At 46.1% G+C, this 17836-nt stretch overlaps 1 protein-coding gene across 2 annotated transcripts in view; it reads right to left on the reverse strand.

The window, feature by feature from the left end:
* Positions 1-11383, reverse strand: part of LOC308459778 (vomeronasal type-2 receptor 26-like) — a 33095-nt gene extending 21712 nt beyond the window's left edge. The window contains exons 1-2 of one of the 2 annotated variants that reach the window (XM_080975452.1): positions 10544-11383; positions 8728-8955 (exon numbers count right to left, since the gene is read on the reverse strand). The gene's annotated coding sequence lies outside the window, so the exon portion shown is untranslated. The remainder of the gene's footprint in view (positions 1-8727; positions 8956-10543) is intronic. The other variant, XM_080975453.1, reaches the window with a different exon arrangement.
* Positions 11384-17836: the final 6453 nt, after the last annotated feature.

Below are 17836 nucleotides of genomic sequence, written 5' to 3' on the forward strand. Positions count from 1 at the left end.
AAGTGTTACATCTGCGATGATCCACAGCATATGGCGAAAGAGTGTCCCCAGAGGCTCCACAAGCACACTGCAGCCTCAGCAATGGTAACTGCAGCAACGCAGCAAGGACAACCACAGCAGGGAAACGAAGGAGTCTGGTTGGAGGAAGAGGCACTGGGGCCCAACCAGACGTGTCAGTGAAGCAGTCCCCAGAGATTTTACAGCCCATGGACCCCCTCCCGCCCAAACCGGTAGTGAAGCTCACCGCGTCGCTCCAGCTGCCCAATGGAATCACCATGGACGTGCCAATCACCATTGACTCCGGAAGCAATGCGGACTTTATAGGGCAGGACTTTGTTGACCGGCACGCTATACAGTTGCTGCCTGCCACGCTGCCCCTGCAGGTTGTCACGGTGGATGGCAGGGAGCTGCTAGGGGGGCAAGTGGTGAAGCAGACGCCACCAATGGTGATGCGACTTGGGAATCACAGGGAAATCATCAGCTTCAATGTCACTCAACTATCGGACACGCCCATTGTATTGGGCATGAGTTGGCTGGACAAGCACAGCCCGACGCTGGCTTGGTACCAGAGGCGGCTGACCTTCGGCTCTTCCTTTTGCGCTGAACACTGCATCGTGCCCAGGCAGGAAGGAGGGGAAGAGGAGTCACAGCTGCAGCTAGGCACGCTGCAAGCGGTCCCCCACAAGTACGCAGAATTTTTGGAGGTTTTCTGCGAGAAAGAGGCAGACAGGCTACCCCCCCACAGACCATATGACTGCAAAATTGACCTGCTGCCGGGGGCGGCGCTACCCAAAGGGAAGCTGTATTCCATGTCTGAGGACGAACTGCAGGAACTCAAAGAGTTCATAGATCATAATTTGGAGCGCGGTTTCATCCGAGAGTCCAAGGCAGCGGGGGGCAGTCCGGTATTCTTTGTTAAGAAGCGGGACACGCCCCAAAAAAGACTTGTAGTGGACTTTCGCATCTTGAACAGTGTGACCAAGCCATCGGACTTCCCCATGCCCCGAATCGACGACCTCCTCGCAAAGGTACGGAAGGGCAGAGTGTTCACCAAGTTGGACCTGCGAGGGGCATACAACCTCATTCGCATGCGGGAGGGAGATGAGTGGAAGACAGCCATGTTCACGCCCCTGGGCACCTACGAATATAGAGTTATGCCTTTTGGATTGCAAAATGGCTCCCACGTTTTTCAAGCTTTCATGCATCACGTGTTGGCGGGGCTCCTCTACAAGACGTGCGTCTGTTTCTTGGATGACATCCTGATCTTTTCGGAATCGCAGCAGGAGCATGACAGACACGTCAAGGAAGTGCTGAGCAGGCTACAGCAACATAGGCTTTACGCCAAGCTGGAGAAGTGCCAATTCGACGTGACCGAGGTGGATTTCCTGGGCTACAAGTTGTCTGATAAAGGGCTCGCCATGGACAGCGCCAAGGTCCGAGCAGTGTTGGATTGGAAAAGCCCACGCAACCGGAAGGAGGTCCAACGGTTTGTCGGCTTCGCGAACTTCTATCGCAAGTTTATCAAAGGCTTTGCGATGCAGACAGCGGCCATCACGGACACGCTCAGCTCCAAGAAAAAGAAGTTCATCTGGACAGAGCAGGCGGAGCAGTCCTTTCAGGCACTCAAGCGTCTCTTCGCGTCGGAAGAGCAGCTGCTTCATGTCAACCCCAGCAGGCCGATGAGGGTGGAGACAGACGCTTCGGACAGAGCCGTGGGAGCAGTCCTGCTGCAGAAAGACCCGCAGGGGGTTTGGAGGCCGGGAGCGTTTTACTCAAGGAAGCTCAGCAAGTCCGAACAGAACTACACCATCTGGGACAGGGAGTTGCTGGCCATTCATGCAGCGTTCAAAGCGTGGAGGCACTTCCTGATCGGCGCCAAGCACACGGTGCAGGTCTGCACGGACCACAAGAATCTAGAGCACTGGCGCACGGCACAGTTCCTGAACCAGAGGCAGATACGTTGGGCTGAGTTCTTTGCGAATTTCGACTTCCGAATAGAGTATGTCCCGGGGGACACCAACATCATGGCGGATGCTCTCTCCCGTAAGCCACAGTATCTGGAGGAGGCAACGCCAGCGGCCGCCATGCACATCTTCGCACCGACAGTGTGGGCGTGCGCGGCGGCAACAGTTGACCTGGATGCGGTGCGACGAGCGTTGCAGGATGACTCCTTCGCGCAAGCAAAGATGGCAGAGGTGCACAGGGGCACGGCAGCGACCGACGAGTTCCAGCTGCGAGATGGTTTGCTCATCCGTAAAGGGGCCATCTACGTGCCGGGAGACGAACTTCGCGCCAAGGTACTGCAGCAGCTGCACGACGCGCCCACTGCCGGGCACTTTGGCAAGGAGAAGACGGTGGAATTAGTAGCCAGAGACTTCTGGTGGCCCGGAATGAGAGGGGAAGTCGCGGACTACGTGGCGAGGTGTGACACCTGCCAGAGGTCCAAACCAGTGCACAGACCGCCGGCCGGACTGCTGGAACCGCTGCAAACTCCGTTCGAGCCATGGGAGAGAGTGGCCCTGGACTTTGTCACGGATCTGCCCAGCTCGAGGGGCAAGACGGCTGTGCTGGTGGTGGTGGATTTGTTCTCCAAGATGGCACATTTCATTCCGTGTGCGAAGGTGGCCACGGCGGAACAAACCGCCAAACTGTTCATAGACCACGTGTTCAAGGTTCACGGTCTGCCGCGGTCTATTCTGTCCGACCGAGGGCGACAGTTCATCTCGAACTTCTGGCAGAGGCTGATGGGCTTCCTGAACGTCAAGATCAACCTGGCGTCGGCTAGACACCCGCAGACCAACGGGCAAGCGGAGCGGGTCAATGCCATCATGCAGCAGTACCTGAGATGTTATGCGAATCAGCAGCCTGCGACGTGGGTGGATTACCTGCCTCTCGCCGAGTTCGCCTACAACAACACGAAGCACGTGTCCACGGGGGTCACGCCGTTCTTCGCCAACAACGGGAGGCACCCTAGAACCTTCCCGGGACTGGAAAGAATGGGGGAGGGGGAGCCGCAGACAGCAGATGCGTTCGCGTCGGAGTTGCAGGAGGTCCACGATCAGCTGCGGCGGCACCTGGAGCTGGCTAAACACGCATACAAGGTACAAGCGGACAAACACAGAAGGGTTGGCGAAGAGATCCTTGTGGGAGACTGGGTCTGGTTAGCAGCCCACGCAGTGCCGGCCAGGTCGTTGGCGAAGAAGAAACTAGGGCATAAACAACTGGGGCCCTACCAAGTCGACGAACAGGTCAACCCGGTGGCTTTCAGGCTGGCTCTTCCGGAGGGTTCCAGAATGCATCCGGTGTTCCACAGATCGGTGCTCACTCCCTACAAGGCACCTCACAGGTTTCAGGAACCAGGAACGGCACCGGGTCCGCTCCGAGAGAGAACCGGGCAAGGGGGAGTGGCACAGGAGGAGCGCATCAACGAAGTCACGGAGATTTTGGACTCCAGATGGGGGGAAGAGGGGGTAGAATACCTTCTCGCCAAGGAGGGCACCCCGGCCAGTGCCAACAGCTGGGTGCCGGGCTACGCTTTAGACGAACCTCTGCTCAAAGAAGAGTTTCATGCCCTCTTCCCACATAGGCCAATGCCAGCAGACTTTTTCGACGACTGGCTTTTCACGCCCACGCTTTCAGCCAGCACGTTCCGGGGGTTCGACTCGGACGAGGAACCGACACGAGACGCCCGTTCCCCAGAGGGGTCACCCTCGGGATCTGCTTCAGAACCCTCGTATTGGTGGGATGATCGACCAGAGGAGCAGTTCCGCAGAAGGTGGCTGGAGGGTCCAGGACGAGCAACGTCTCCTGAAGGCAACGAAGGAGAGACGGACATGGACGTTTTCGGGGACGACCCGGGTTTCGAGCACGGCGGCACAGAGATGGAAGCGGAGGTGACCGTCGTCAACGAGAGCAGGGAGGAAGAACCGGAAGACTTCGGATGGCGGCCCGCCACGGGAAGCGAACTGTATCCGACATTCGTCCCCCTGACACGGCAGCACCCAGATCCCGCACCGGAAGGAGGGGAGGGGGGAAGAGGGGGCTTCGAGGGGGGGATGGATGTCAGGGGTTCAGGAGCAGAGGCAAGGGCAAGGGAGGAAACAGAGAGCGAGGGAGAGGAGGCAGAAGAAAAGATGAGTGATGACGACGACCCGAGATCTCCGAGTCTTTCCAGTGAATCAGAAGATTCACAGAAAGGAGCACCAGTGGCCAGGGCAAGGGGGGAGCCTAGGGGGACACCCCAGGAAGATAGAGCCAGAGGGGACTCAGAGGGGAGCAGTTGGAAATCAGGACCAGCGTCACCGCCAGAGAGCAGGGAAGAGGAAGGGCGCCAGGGATCAAGCGCTGGCAGCTCACAACAGGGGGGAGGGCACGAGTCAGGAGTGGCCACACCTCCATCGGGGAGCGAAGAAACGGTCAGACGGAAGGTGGAAGGTTGGGCGCGTGCGACAAGTTCAAATGCACAGGAAGGTGGCGCAGTAGGCAGCCCGGAAAGGGAGCCAGGTCCTAAAGCCCGCCGAAAGGAGGGAGAAGAGTCAGGGGGGTCAGCGTCAGCGTCAGAGGAATCCCGGAAGGAAGAGACCCCGGGGGGCAGAGGGACCCAGAGAAGAACAGTCAGGCGGAAAAGGTGGAGCAAGGCTAGGATATTAAGTTGGTGTACAAAGGGCGGAGACTCAGATGGGGCTTCGCCGATCTAACCATGAGACGTAGAGTTGCACGCAGCAGCTTGAGAATGGAAACTGTAACTCAATAAAGACTTTTATTTAATGATCGCTGGCTAGCGTGATCCTCTGTGAGCTAGGATCTGGAAGCAGCTCTGACATATGTGTTTCTTGTAAACAAATTAGGTCCAATTGTTCCTTTTTTAATATATGAAATACTGACTTCCTTTTCTGAGGGGAATTCAAACCCCGACAGTTCCATGTTAAAAGTTGCAGGGCCATGATGTTATTGTTTTAGTTCTCCTCCTACTGCACCTAGTGCCTGTTCCTCATCCGTCGGTGGTATCCCTTCTTTCGAACGGTCTTTTGGTTCCGGAAATAGTTCTTTTTGTAAGTCTTCTCCGTGGTCCCTGTAAAATTTATCTTTGTCGTCTTCCGATCTTATTTTCCTCTTCTTTCCTTTGTAGCTAAAAGACAGGCCTTGAGGGAGTTCCCACCTGAAGTTGATATTGTTCCTTCTCAGCAGGGTAACCAGGTCTTTATATTTTGATCTGAGATCCAGAAGATATTTCGGGATATCTTTGAATATTTCCACCCTTGTCCGATGGATTTCCAGTGTCTTCTTGAAATGTAGGCCCAAAATCTTATCCCTCTCTTCTTTTGTTCGAAAAGTAATCAGACAGTCTCTCACCTTCTTCTCTCCTCTTCTCCCAAGTCTGAAAGCATTTACTATTCTAAAACTGTCTTTTGCCAGTTCTGGATCCCAAAAGTCCAAAAATTCCCGCGTGAGAAATTCAGCTAGATTGTCCTTTTCCACCTCAGGTACCGATCTGACCCGCAAATTCACTTGCTTTTCCTTCAAATCTATCATAGACAGGGTTAGTTTATGGTCTTCCAGTTGTTTATGCAGTGTTGGTAATTCCTCTTGAACCTCTTTAACTTCAGTAGCAGAAGTTGTGGCAATTTCTTTAGCCTCTTCAGCAATCTGGCGTGTTGAGGCCGATTCCTCTAATAATTTCTGAATAGTCTCTGTGTTAGTATTTACTTTTTGGCCCAAATTATTTATACTTGCTGTATTCTGGTTAATACTTATTGTGTTTTGATCAATCTTATCAGATGCCTCTGCTACTTGTTGACTTATTCTATTTAAAGATTCATTAACTTTGGCCAAAACTTGAGCAAAGGCATCCTCACTTGTCGTACTTTTTACCTTTAATTGTGCCGATGAGGCTGTTGTTGAGGTTCCAGAAGGGCCTGAGGCCGAAAATCTCCTTTGTAATCCTTCTTCTGTGCGAATAGCCCTCCCCGATCTTGTAGTCGAAGCATCCGCCTTCTCTTTACCATCTGCCATTCCTTAGATAATGCTCAAGGTCAGTCACGTATTTGAAATTCAACAGTGGAAATTTCCTGCCAAGCAGTGTGAGAACTCCTCAAGTCTGCTACAGTTTCAATTATAACAAGTTGTAACAATTCCAAGTTCCACTAGGGGGACACTGTAACAGTCATAAAAGTTCTTGGATACTTTAATTTCTTTTTTTTTTTAAGCCCCCCTAGTTTATTCAGGAAGAAAACAGTCTATTCACAATTTTTAACTTAGGACCGGGAGATATATATTCACATAATTTGTCCAAACTTTTATTTCCTGTGCAGGACTAGCTGTCAAAATATATTACAAGACAGTACCTCTCTTTCTTTCCTGAGATCTGGAGATCCTTTCCCAGGGAATTGAGTGGTGGATTAATCCCTTCTTTTCCACTCTTTATGAAGAGATCACATCCAGAATTCTCCCTCCTTTTCCCTCAATTTATAAAGGGAAAAGTCCAGGTTGGATGATTGGATTAAAGTCCGCTAAAACGTACTTTTCAATTGCTTCCGCTTTCAAATTCAATGCTTTATTTTATCTACAAAGAAAGAGGCTGACTTCCTTTTTAAACCTCTTTCCGTTTTCGGCCAGATTCCAGTTTTGTACAGTTCCAATTTAGATTGTATCCTACTCACGGATCGTTGATTTTCAGGTCCGGATTTTAAGGAAGAAAGGCAGCTGTCAGAGCTGGCTCCAGGTCCCAGCTCACAGAGGACCAACGCTAGCCGGCAGTAAGGTACAAAAGTCTTTATTGAAGTACAGTCTCCATTTTCAAGCCGCAGCGCCCCAGCTCTACGTCTAGGGGTTAGATCGGCGAAGCTCCATCTGAGTCTCCGCCTCCTGTACACCAGTTTAAGATTCTAGCCTTACTCCACCTCTTGCGTCTCTCCTTTCTCCTCTGGGTCCTGCTACCCCCCGGGGTCCCTTCCTTCCTGGATTCTTCTGACGCTGACGTTGACCCCCCTGACTCCTCCCCCTCTTTTCGGCGGGCTTTGGGACCTGGCTCCCTATCCGGGCTGCCAACTGCGCCGCCCTCCTGTACATTTGAACTTGGCGCGCGCGCCCAGCCTTCAACCTTCCTCTCGACCGTTTCCTCGCTCCCCGATGGAGGCGTGGCCAATCCTGACTCATGTCCTCCCACTGGCAGTGCGCCGCCTGATCCCGATGCCTGGGACTCCTCCCCCCTACTGCACTCTGGTGTGGACGCTGGTCCTGATTTCCAACTGCTGCTCTCTGAGTCCCCTCTGGCCCCTTCTTCCTGGGGTGTCCCCCTAGGCACCCCCCTTGCTCTGACCATGGGAGCCCCTTTCTGTGAATCTTCCGATTCGCTGGAAAGACTCAGAGACCTCGGACCGCTGTCATCGCTAACATTTCCTTCGGACTCCTCCCCCTCGCTCTCTATTTCCTCCCTTTCCTGTGCCTCTGCTCCTGAACCCCTGACAGCAGCGCTCTCCGGTCAACAGCTTGCGGCTTCACACCACAAACGAGCAGACAGCCCACAGCACAGCGCTCTCCCCCGCTCCGCTTCCAAGCCCGTTGCCGGGCTTCTTACCGGGTTGGGGGGGTGCCAAATGTGCCCGCTGGGTCCCAGGTTCACAGGCTTCCCCCGCCTGTGATTTTTAAGGGTCCCCCGCTGCGCCGAAGCAGGATCCGACCCTTTTTTTCGTAGCTCTAATTCCCTCTAACTGAGGAAATCCGCCATCGACCGCTGGCGCCGCCTCCGGAAGTCCCTTCTTGGCTGACTTCACTGCCACTCGGTGGGCTTGAGGATGAGCCTCACCAGGGTTGAAACTGCATTCAGTAGACATTAGATAGACTACCTTGCTTCAGAATGAATATATTATTTTACATATCATGTATCACATTTTTTTCAGTTGATTCTCTGCTATTTTATGCTTGATACTGAATTATTTTTAATCCTGTGCATGAAGTTTACCTAATTTTCTCTTGGTTTTTAATGTCATATATTATTCAACCAGAAGGGCTTTGGGAGAGGAAAACAAATGGAGGCAGTGGCTAATTTTTCTCTGATGGAACCAACTTTCTTTTTTCCAAATATGATTGGAAAACTGTAACAACATTCAAAATCAATGGTTAGAGTTATGCCCTCTTGAAACCTAACCACATTTTTTTTTAAAATGGGAGGTTGAAAAGAGCACTTCTTGAGTCTCTCTCATTCACTTAGAACTGAGCTGGCTTCACCAATGGAGCAACAGGAACCAGGCGGCCCCAAGAGGGGCAGGGGTAAATGAAGAGTAAGCAAGGATCAGATCTGAATCAGCTTCCACAAATTTGTTTCATTGGTTTGGTGAGACTGACCATTAAAAATGCATTATTGTCATCATGTCCAGAATTTGGAAATACCTTACAAGATGTTTGCACTAAGCCCCCAGCAACCCGTGAGGCTGGAGGAGGAGAGAGAATCATCCCCCAAGAGTCGCTTGAGGCCAGAGGTTCGTCCCCAGCTCAGAGAACAGCAAGTGGTCCTTTTCATTTCATATATGGAAGTGTTTGCAGTTATGGCTCACCTGTTTAGCTGCCAAACAATTTATATTCTTTTACTTAGAAGGGAAGGAGCTGCTATATATATATAATGCTAACTAGAATCATTCAGAAGCTGAACAGCATGTCAAATGATAAACTGATTTAAAAAATGGGTTTTCCCCCCTTTTATATACACAAGTATTTGTAGCTGTGTCGCACCTGATTAAATCTTGGATGCCAAACAATCAGGTCATCATGAATGGTTAATTCTTTGCCCAGAGGAGCCTGAGGTTCCAGTCCTCCAACTTTGACTCGAACCACAGAGCCATTGGGGAACATCACCCAGTTTGTAACATCAAATCCAGTAACTTGTTCACCATTTTCATCAAAGCGCACTGTGTCTCCAGCACTATTATTGATTACCATACTCTTTAGAAACTGATGCACCTAGATTGAACGAAAATATGAACAAGGGGATCAAGGTACTGCAATGATTTAAGTGAGGTTCACAAATGCCTCTCATACTCATTCTTTATTTTAAAAACATGGTGACTTGATATGCCTTGATATCATTTTGGTTCCTTTAGTCGAAAACGGAACATAAAAGAAAGCCCCACACATTTGTTTATTTTAAATGGAATTGGATTCTGCAAAACTAGAGTGACTTTGGAACAAAATTTAGCATGGTTTTAAAAAAAAAAGTTTTGAGTTGTAATTACCTATTATAAACAACAAACAAACAAACAACAACCATTGTTGTTTATAATAGTTTTAGAAGTATTAGCACAAATAATAAGTTGCAATCAAGATATTAAAGGTGTAAGAGTGGAACAGAGACAATATAAATTAAAAGCATTTGCAGACGACGTGGTGATATCTGTAGATGAACCAATAGAGTCAACCCCCAAAGTATTACCAGAGATAACAACATTTGGTAGCAGGTCTTAAGATAAATATAATAAATATAATAAATCTTAATAAAGAAAAAAACAATTTTTGGTTAAAAATATGGAGGAGAGTAAAAACAAATTACAAGATGTATCTGGTTTAAAAATTGAAAGAAAGGTTAAATATTTAGGTATATGGGTAACAGAAAATAATAGAAAATTTCTATAAAGACAATTATCTAAAAACCTGGGAAGATATTAAAAGAAATTTGCAAATTTGGGACAGAATGAATCTTTCATTATTAGGTAAAATGTTGACTATAAAGATGAATGTGTTGCCAAGAATGTTATTTCTGTTTCAAATTATTCCAGAGATTGGCAGGACAGATTGCTTCAATGCATGGCAAAAAGATATTTCTAAATATATTTGGCAAGAGAAAAACCCAGGAATAAAATATAAAATATTGATAGATGCAAAAGAAAGAGGAGGTGTCCCCCTACCAGATATGAGATTATATTATGAGGCAAGCTGTCTTTGTTGGTTGAAGGAAAGGATGAGGTTAGAGAATTCAATATTTTACACTTAGAAGGTCATGATAATATTTTTTGGCTGCCACGCTTATTTATGATACAAAAAGGTGAAAGTTCATGAAACCAGAAGCTTTTCTTTTGGGAATTATAGGACAGAACTACCTAAATTGTATAGAAATTTATTTATGTATGTTACTACAGCTGCCAGAATGCTACTCGCCCCAAAATTCAAAGAAGCAGAAGTCCCAGCAAAGGAAGAATGGATACAAAAACTTATGGACTATGCAGATATAGTGAAACTTACCAGAAGAAGAATAAATCAAGCTAACTTCTTATAAAAGAATGGAAATGGTTTATTGAATATTTACAGATAAATTTCAAACAGATAAAACATTGGCAGGATTATTGTAATAACCTGCAGTTTCATAAGAGTATATATTTAAAGTAGATAATTGAATGAATTTGGATATGCAGAAGATATTAAAAAATAAATTTAAGGAAGCGCAGAAAGTGGGGGAAGGAATTCAAGTTTTGTAATGTTTAAATGACTGTAAAATTAATGAAATGCATCAATTTGAAAAATATTAATAAAAACTTTTAAAAAGAGTTGTAATTACCTGCCAAGACTGCACATTCTGAAATGCCAGTCTGTCTCCTCCCAGTCTTCTGTGTTTGGTGATGGATTTGTATATAGCATTCAAAGCATGTGTCAGAGCATAGACAGCATTGTAGACATTGTAGCTGTGGCCTGTCATTTTCATTTCAAATAAAATTCCAGGAATGCTTTCCAATTTCTCCTCCCCAGTGCAGCTTGTCTTCTCCTCTTCCTCCTGTCCTTTAGGCAGTTTTAATGAACAGCTGAAGGATTGTTCCCAGAAGTCCTGGATAAAACCATCTCTTTGGGCCCAGGAAGGTCTTATCATCTGAAGGAACTCTTGGAATCCTACCAGCTGGTTTGAGTGAACAGTGAAGGTTAGGGAGCCATGAAAGTTTGTATATCAAACTGTTTGTGAAGCGATTGTGATGCAAAATCCCAGTGGGATGTAACAAGCCAGACTTTACCCAGAGGTGGTGATGAATAATATAATGGTATTCCCAACAGCATAATTCTCAAAATCATAAAGGAAGGAGGTTCTCCATAAATAAATACTACATTGGCTTTTCTCTGAAAGGCACTTACATAGTTTCTCAGACTTTCAATGCCTAATTCTAGCATTTCATCCACATAATTCTATTTTGGGATTCTGACTATGAAGTCATAACAAATATGATTCTGCGAAAGCATTGGTACAATTGTCTGTAAAAACTTGTCCCCTTTGTCATCATCCACAGCCAAGAGCCCAATCCATGTCCATTTGAAATGCTGAAGTAACAAGACCACTCCCTTGTGCTGGTGGGCTTCATTTGGGACCTTCTGGTACAAAAACGGGAACAGCCTTTTGGCACCTTGTACTGGCAGAAATGATCCATAAGTAAGTTGAAATAAAATGCATGAATATTTTTTCAGATGGAGAAAATCATGCTACACCTGTGAATCACAGAGTTGCAGGGCCATTTTTGAGAAGCATTGCAAGATAATTTTAATTACAATGTTCCAGAGAATCCAGCAGGTTGTCATGTTTAACATCCTGCTTAGACTCATAGAATTGCAGCGTTCAGGTCCTACCCTCTGGAGCAGCAGAAAACAAGCTTGCTCCATCTTCCATGTTACAGTCCTTGAGATGGGACCCCTGGATCCTTTTCACGTGTACTGCTAGTAAGCTTGGTGTCCCACGTCTTATACCACTGCAGCTGGTTCTTCCTGCCTAAGTGCAGAACCTTACATTTGTCCCAATTGAAATTCATTTTTAAGCTTGGTCCCAGGTCTCCAACCTGTTACAGTCATTTTGAATCACAGTTCAGTCTTCTGCAACATTAGCTACCCCTCCCAGTTTGGTGTCATCTGCAAATTTGATGAGCATCCCCTCAATTCCTTCATCCAAATCATTTATGAAGATGTTGAACAACAACAGGCCCAGGACAGAACCCTGCAGCACCCCACTTGTCCCTTTCTTTCAGAATGACAAGGAATCATTAATGAGTCCTCTTTGGGTTTGGTCAGTCAACCAGCTACAAATCTATTTAACAGTTATCTTGCTCCACACAAATTTTAACAACCTTCATTGGGGACTTTGTCAAAAGTCTAACTAAAATCACGATACACTATGTCTACAGTGTTCTCCTGATCTACTAAGCTTGTAACTCCATAAAAAAAGAGAGATTCGTGTGGCATGACTTATTTTTGAGAAACCCATGCTTGGCCTTAGTAATCACTATTCTGCCTTGGCCAGGCCATACTTGGAATACTGTGTCCAATTCATTAGAAATGTTAATAACCCTTCCACTTTTTTTACCAGCTGCACATTGATATAGATTCTTTCCAGTCTTTCATCTGAGTCATTGATTCAAAATTTCAGTTCAGTCCCAGAATATAGTTTTTAGGGGGACTCCATTTAACCTCCCTCCATTTGATGTTAAGCCATCGCTGAACACTCAGTGAGTACTGTTTTCTAAAGAGCTATGTATTCGCTAGATAAGCTAACACTTAGTCCACATTTAAACTGTTCATTAAAGAAAATATATCAGGGAAAATTTTCAAAACTTTGTGGGCATCTAGATTGTGTGTCACAGTTGTGAAATCTCCACACACTCATGCACACAGCTTACCTGTGGAGTCTTGTAGATGGCTGAAATGACGGCCACGTTGGCAGAGATTTCAGAGACGCATCCTCCAATGAGAGCTATCACATTTATTTTTATTTATTTATTTTATTTATTTATTTACGGCTATTAGCCCATAAAGTATGTACAAACATAAAAGCACAGAGGCATAATGCCGGTATATTCGGCACCAGAAGGTGAAAACCAGAAGGTGAACACCATGATGCAGGGGTGGGTCATTGAGCAGAGCCAGGTAACAGCTTGGGGCCCAGATAGCTCCAAGGGACGGATCCCAGAAAAAGGAAAACTGAAGACGAGATCCGACATGCACTCTCTTCAAAACTGTCCGATTAGTTTTTGATGTTGTTGTTTTTGGTGGTTTTTGTGTGTGAGATAACCGCATTCAGGAATCTCGCCACCTGCAGAGTTACAGAAGGATCTGTATCCTGCAAAAGTAGTGCGGCATGTGACTCAACAGGCCTGCCAACCAAGCGTAGTAAAGCAGGGCCCAGGAATTTAGTCCTGGCTATGCTATGTAGGGGGCAGTTGAACATTATATGTGGGAGAGAATCAACAGTTTTCCCGTCACACACGCATAGCGGAGACACCAAACCCTTGGAAAATCTGTGGCTCAGCAGGTTCGATGGAAGGACATTGAACCTTGCACGAATAAATGCAAGTCGGTGTGGTACAGATGAAAGAGATGACATGTATGATGGAAGGCCAAGTGGTGGGGTTATTCCGTGATACCTGGGGGAGCAGACACCCCCACCCCCGGCGAGATTGTTGTGGTTGTGACACTTGACGTTGGGGACAAAGTGACGTTGTGCAGAAAAGAGGCTGAGGGTGGCCTTATAGGTCATCCTGGCAGTGTAGTAGCTGTTGAGGATTTTGAATCCAAGAGAGATATTTGATAAGATGTTGGGATTCTCATTGATCTCTTTGACAGCAAATGCTAAGGCCAGAACATGCTGGTAGTTCTTTGGCACTGAACTGAAAAAGGTACAGCCTGTTTTACTGAAACAGCAGGAGCAGCAGCAGCAACAACAACATCATCATCATCATCATCATTATGAATAAAAACATATTTGTAGATTTCATCCTTAGTTACCTGGAAGCTTCCAAATTGGAGGAGTAACTTAAAACTATGTAAGATGATAGACTGAACTACAATAAATGTAATACATGAAAGAAACATTTTTTGGATCATTCCAGTTGCTTCATAAACTATTCCAAGCAGTTAATGGAATTACCACCTTTGGCTTAAACAATGGAATTAAATGAGGGTAAGTAGAAAACTGAAGACCGGAGTGCCTGGCGTGCTCTGGTCCATGGGGTCATGAAGAGTCGGACACGACTAAACGATTAAACAACAACAACAAGTAGAAAACTATGGGCTGGCCCACCCATGTGGTAGGAGGAGGCAGTGGCATCAGGCGGCAGCTGCAGCCTCGCCCAGGCCCATCTGCCGCAGCCTCCTTTTCCTACCCCACAACCTTCACAACTGGGTGGGGGGGGGTGGCAGGAGGGCGGCATTTTGTTTTCCTCAATTGGCCAAACACCCTTGGTTGGCCCTGACAAAATCTGCCTAACCTTTGCAGAATGAACCCAAATGAACAGATGGAAATTCTTGTCATTTTACTCAGTACATTCTTATTTAAAACCTTTTACAGGTAAAAAGTCATTTTTATATCTGAAATCTGAGATACCATAATACAGATATAAAGACAACTTCCATAAGTTCATGAAATTAGAGAAGATTTATGGAGCTGCAAAGGGGACGCTCAGAAGTTCCCACAAACTTGCCTGCTTTGAAAGCCATTCTCCTGAGATGGGCCTGGTGCTCAAGGACCGATATACATTCTTAAAAGAAGAAGATCACACTGTGATATATTTTTCTTGCAGGGGGGGGGGCGTTGAGTGTGGACTTGATTAGTATTGGCAAATGTGTGTGCAGCATTTATCTCCCACTCATCACCATTAATTGTACCTGTGTGAGTCACAATATTCAAAGTGAATGCGGGAATCCATCACATATACAATACTTAATTTTTTTAAAAATCCAAATATAAAATGGAATATATATTATTGCATCTGCCACAACTTTTCCTAAACTTTTGTCTGATCTCCAAAATTCTGGTAGGGAAAAAAAGCCAAGGGTTATTCAAATCCAAATTATTCTGATTCATTCTTCCTATAAAGATTGGTAGCATCCTCTATATGTGATAACTTGGAATGGAATATTGAAAAGACAATAAAACTGGAAAATTTGGAGGAGGGAGAAGGAGGACAAGGATTCCAAAATGTGGAAAGAACAGAACAATTGGGAGGGGTGTTAAAAAGGACAAAATCCACCATGTTGTCATATACCCTCCTTAAAAAAGGGTGAAAGTAAAGGACCCCTGGGAGGTTACGTTCAGTCAAGGCAACTATGGGGTTGTGGCGCTCATCTTGCTTTTCAGGCCAAGGGAATCAGCGTTTGTCCACAGACAGCTTTCCGGGTCATGTGGGCAGCAAAACTCAACTGCTTCTGGTGCAATGGGACACTATGATGGAAACCAGAGTGCACAGAAACACTGCTTAGCTTCCCACCACAGCAGTACCTATTTATTTATTTATTTACTTACTTATTTATTTACCTGCTCCCCACCCCCACACCATGGTTGCAGTAACCCCCCCTAAGCAGTCTTCTACAGTTATTCTGAGGAAGTCCAAAAAATACACAGGATCCATGGATTTTAAAGGGCTTTGGTGAAGGAAAATTTGTAGTCGTTTGTGCCCACATTGTAATGGAGAAGACACTATATGTATTATCAGTCCAAAATGCTTGTTTCTTCACTCCCAAAAAATAAATAAAGAATGGCATTTCTTAGTGATGTGTCCTTAGTAATTATGGACTGTACATCATTTAGAATGAGAGGAGTACAAAGAATAATTACTTACACAGGTTCGTCAATCAAGTTCTGTGTCGGCTGTTTCCTCAAATCGAGTGTATTGTGCATGAAGACAACTTGAGAAACAATCTTGCCAATGACCAGGTCTCCTGGCTGGTAATATTGATGAGGGATCGGGAGGGGATCATCATATATGCTGCAATTAATGGAATGTGTCTTGCACGCAGCATGATCTAGCAGTATGAGATGCAACATCAGCAGATGGATGGCCCGGTTGACAAAACTTTGCTTTCCCATCTTTCAAACTACAGTATTATTTCTGGCTATCAGTTTTTCTATTGCCTCTATTGATTGGAGTTACTACACTCATAGAATCATAGAATCATAGAGTTGGAAGAGACCACAAGGGCCATCGAGTCCAACCCCCTGCCAAGCAGGAAACACCATCAGAGCACTCCTGACATATGGTTGTCAAGCCTCTGCTTAAAGACCTCCAAAGAAGGAGACTCCACCACACTCCTTGGCAGCAAATTCCACTGTCAAACAGCTCTTACTGTCAGGAAGTTCTTCCTAATGTTGAGGTGGAATCTTCTTTCTTGTAGTTTGGATCCATTGCTCCGTGTCCGCTTCTCTGGAGCAGCAGAAAACAACCTTTCTCCCTCCTCTATGTGACATCCTTTTATATATTTGAACATGGCTATCATATCACCCCTTAACCTCCTCTTCTCCAGGCTAAACATGCCCAGCTCCCTTAGCCGTTCCTCATAAGGCATCGTTTCCAGGCCTTTGACCATTTTGGTTGCCCTCCTCTGGACACGTTCCAGTTTGTCAGTGTCCTTCTTGAACTGTGGTGCCCAGAACTGGACACAGTACTCCAGGTGAGGTCTGACCAGAGCAGAATACAGTGGCACTATTACTTCCCTTGATCGAGATGCTATACTCCTATTGATGCAGCCCAGAATTGCATTGGCTTTTTTAGCTGCCACGTCACACTGTTGGCTCATGTCAAGTTTGTGCTCAACCAAGACTCCTAGATCCTTTTCACATGTACTGCTCTCAAGCCAGGTGTCCCCCATCTTGTATTTGTGCCTCTCATTTTTTTTGCCCAAGTGCAATACTTTACATTTCTCCCTGTTAAAATTCATCTTGTTTGTTTTTGCCCAGTTCTCTAATCTGTCAAGGTCGTTTTGAAGTGTGATCCTGTCCTCTGGGGTGTTAGCCACCCCTCCCAGTTTGGTGTCATCTGCAAATTTGATCAGGATGCCCTTGAGTCCATCATCCAAGTCGTTGATAAAGATGTTGAATAAGACCGGGCCCAAGACAGAACCCTGTGGCACCCCACTAGTCACTCTTCTCCAGGATGAAGAGGAACCATTGATGAGCACCCTTTGGGTTCGGTCAGTCAGCCAGTTACAAATCCACTGAGTGGTAGCATAGTCAAGACCGCATTTTACCAGCTTCTTTACAAGAATATCATGGGGCACCTTGTCAAATGCCTTGCTGAAATCAAGGTAGGCTACATCCACTGCGTTCTTTTCATCTACCAGGCTTGTAATTCTGTCAAAAAACGAGATCAGGTTAGTCTGACATGACTTATTTTTCAGAAATCCATGCTGACTATTGGTGATCACAGCATTCCTTTCTAGGTGCTCACAGACTGTTTGCTTAATGATCTGCTCCAGAATCTTCCCTGGTATTGATGTCAGACTGACTGGGCGATAATTATTTGGGTCCTCTCTTTTCCCCTTTTTGAAAATAGGGACAACATTTGCCCTCCTCCAGTCTGCCGGGACTTCGCCTGTTCTCCAGGAATTCTCAAAGATGACTGCCAGTGGTTCTGAGATCACATCTGCCAGTTCTTTTAATACTCTTGGATGCAGTTCATCTGGCCCTGGAGACTTGAATACATCTAAACTAGCCAAGTATTCTTGTACTATCTCCTTAGTTATTCTGGGCTGTGTTTCCTTTGCTGAATCATTTGCTCCAAATTCTTCAGGTCGGGCATTGTTTTCTTTATCGGAGAAGACTGAGGCAAAGAAGGCATTGAGGAGTTCAGCCCTTTTTGTGTCCCCTGTTTGCATTTCACCATCTTCTCCTCTGAGTGACCCCACTGTTTCTTTGTTCTTCCTTTTGCTACGAACATACCCATAAAAGCCTTTTTTGTTGCTTTCAACCTCTCTAGCAAGCCTGAGTTCATTCTGTGCTTTAGCTTTTCTGACTTTGTGTCTACACGTGCTGGCTATTTGTTTGAATTCCTCTTTGGTGGTTCCCCCCTTTTCCATTTTTTGTACACATCCTTTTTTAATCTTAACTCAG

The sequence above is a fragment of the Podarcis pityusensis genome (genome assembly GCF_964106645.2).
Source record: "Podarcis pityusensis genome assembly, chromosome: 12".
NCBI lineage: Eukaryota > Metazoa > Chordata > Lepidosauria > Squamata > Lacertidae > Podarcis > Podarcis pityusensis.